At 41.3% G+C, this 3,024-nt stretch overlaps 1 protein-coding gene across 1 annotated transcript in view; it reads left to right on the top strand.

Moving 5' to 3' along the window:
* The window catches only part of ZCCHC3 (zinc finger CCHC-type containing 3), a 2,991-nt gene extending 2,978 nt beyond the window's left edge, over positions 1-13 (top strand). The window contains exon 1 of the mRNA XM_069073891.1: positions 1-13. This exon is cut by the window's left edge and continues 2,978 nt beyond it. The gene's annotated coding sequence lies outside the window, so the exon portion shown is untranslated.
* Positions 14-3,024: the final 3,011 nt, after the last annotated feature.

Genomic DNA, 3,024 nt, shown 5'->3' with positions numbered 1-3,024 from the left:
AGAGAGAGAGAGAGAGAGAGAGAGAGAGAGAGAGAGAGAGAGAGAGAATATGATATGTCACCTTGTTAGAAAGTTGTCCCAAAAGATGATAAGCTGCTTGTGTCTAAGTTTTATTTGCCTTTCCTTTGTTCTATATTTGATATTATTTTGTTGTGGCTTCCAAACTGAATTAATGGCTTGGTTTTGTTATTGTGAATAAATATTTATCTTTTATATAAATGATCTCAGAGGAGTATTTTTCTGTCATTTCGAAGCACTCTAAAGATTTAATCAGCCGCATTCTAGGGGCATACTGCTATCACCCATGTACTTCACCACAAACTATTTTTACACACATATTTATATTTCTCATAGGATTTACAGGTTGAAAGGACCCTATTATTCATTCTAGTCCATGGCCTTCTGAAACCCAGAAAAGGGAAGAGACTTGCCCAAAGTTGTACGGGTAGCGGCAAGTAGCAGGGATTCAAACTCACTTCTACTGACTGCTTATCTAGTATTCCTCCCACTATGCCACAGTTATTACTCCCCAAAACTTAAATGCATTTGTGATCTCATCAGAGTAGGGATTCTCCATGACAGGTCAGGCGGAAATCACTAGATGCCTTCTCATCCTGTGTGATGGACATCTTGTCCATGTCTTTGCCTAAATTTGACCAAAAGATTTAGCCAAAGGCTTGGGGTTCCTTCTGGGATTCTTTCTGGAGGCCTTCCTCCAGTTCTTTAGATCTTCATAGATACTATTGGGACACTTAGAATCTCTTTCTCCCACTCAATTTTATATGCCCAGTCCATCTTCCCTTCCAGTCACACTTATCCTTGAGAGTACCTTTTATTCCACATCTGGTATTCAAGTTACTACTGGTAATAAGCCACAGTCAATTTAGACCTACCATGTACTTTTGTGCTACCCATTGGGTCACCTGCCTCTCTCATTAATTATTCTGAGACCATAGTGTACCATGATTTGAAACTAGAGCATCACATTAATACCAATTAGAAAGATGCTTCCCATAGTCTACAAGGAAATGTGTCTGCGAACCTTCAGATATTTGGGGTGAGATTATATAATCATAAATTTAGAGCTGGAAAGTATCCCAGAAGTCATTTAGTACAACTTCATTTTACTGAGAAGGAAACTGAGACCCAGAAAGGTTAGATGATTTGTCCAAAGTCACACAAACTGGGGTTTCAATTCAGATCTTCTTCCTCCAAATCCATAACTCTTTCCCTGGACCACCTTCCATTACTGTTAGGATTCTTTATGATATGCCCATGCTTAGAGTTGGTTAAGAAAGAAGGCAATGAAATAGTTACTGCTATTACTTGGGTGTGTGTGGGTGGTGCTAAAGAAAGACCACTTTACTGATTGGTGCAGGAGTGGTGCTGTTTGTATCTCTGCCAATGAGCTAAATCCAGAGTCAGGAGCCGAGCAAAGCCCAGAATTCAGGAGCATCCTGGGAAAGATGGATGCTGTTCCATCTCTGAAGGAAATCAGGGGAGCAGCTATGACGTGGGTGGCTACAGTGTAAGGCCAGAACATGCCAGGTGTAATAACAGCTTACATGCCTACAAATCTCTAAGGCTTCCAAGACACTTTTTTTTTGCTTTTTTTTTTGGAGGGGGGAAGGTAGGGCAATTGGGGTTAAGTGACTTGCCCAAGGCCACAAGGCTAGTTTTTGTGTTAAGTGTGTGAGGCCAGATTTGAACTCAGGTCCTCCTGACTCCAGGGCCAGTGCTCTATTCACTGCGCCACCTAGCTGCCCCACCAAGCCACTTTCTTGATATAATGCTGTGAGGGGGTATTATTATTTGAGAAGTCACTTGTCCAAAGTTACAAAACTAAGTGTCCAAAACAGGATTCAAACCTAAGCCCTCTAGATCAAAATCCCATGTTTTTCTATTACATCACCAGGGAAATTAAAATTAATCAGATGGGGGTAGATTTGGGGATTGTGAGAGTTATCCAGGTATACACTGAATAGACAGTTTTAATATTCTGGTTATCTTATCTCCTCCATATAATTGGTGAATTTAGTGCTCCCTCCACCCCACCCCCAAAATACTAGTGACGAAATCATAGAATGGTTTGGCTTTGTAAAGGGAAAGAAAGGAGGAAACTTGAGGCTAAACATAGCCATGTAGCAGCATCCAGTATTGTCATTTGTAAAAGGGGGTCAACAATTCTCATAATACCCACCTCAGAGCATCATTCTGAGCAGAGAGTAGAGTGCAAAGTATCATTGAATCTCAGGGGCCACATTGGTGAATTAGTGCCCAGGCAAGGATCCCCTCTGCCACATCCCCAAGTTGTCATCTTTTTTTCCACTTGAACATCTCCAATGTGGAGGCACTGCTACCTTCCCAGAAGTCTATTTCACTTTCAAATTGCTCAAATTAAGAGGAAGCTTTTCCTTTCAGTGACCTACAACCTATTGCTCTGTAACTTCCACCCCTCATTCTAGTTCTGCCTGCTGAGGCAAGACAAACAAGTTTAATCCCTTTTCCTTCTGAGAGTCTTTCCCCAACCCCCAAGCTGTGCTCCTTTTAAAAATAGTCCTAGAATCACTGAATTTATGAGAGAAGATGAACAGCGGTCACATAGGATGAGCAGGCATGCTCATGGAGGTTTTGTGAGTTGTATAGTTGGTTATTCATCGTGGTTATTGCTGTTGCTCAGTCATGTCTGATTCTTGGTCACCTTATTTTGGGGGTTTCTTGGCAAAGATACTAAAGTGGTTTGCCATTTCCTTCTCTGGTTCATTTTTACAGATGAGGAAACTGAGGCAAACAGATTTAAGTGACTTGCTCAGGTTCACATACTGAATAAGTGTCTGAGGCCAGATTGGAACTCATGAAGATGAATCTTCCTGATCAGGAATCTTCTTGATTCCAAGCCCAGTACTCCACTGTGCACCTAGCTGCCCACTTCATCATGGATGAAAATATAGATACTTCTAAGAACCAGGCTCTCTCTCTCATGACTTGAGAGATCTATTTCTTTAAAGGATAATCTAGGGTACT

Source organism: Petaurus breviceps, unplaced genomic scaffold (genome assembly GCF_028583685.1).
Source record: "Petaurus breviceps papuanus isolate PSGF00001 unplaced genomic scaffold, PetGlider_PUasm1.0 90879, whole genome shotgun sequence".
Taxonomy (NCBI): domain Eukaryota; kingdom Metazoa; phylum Chordata; class Mammalia; order Diprotodontia; family Petauridae; genus Petaurus; species Petaurus breviceps.
This window is presented reverse-complemented; position numbering and strand designations above follow the sequence as displayed.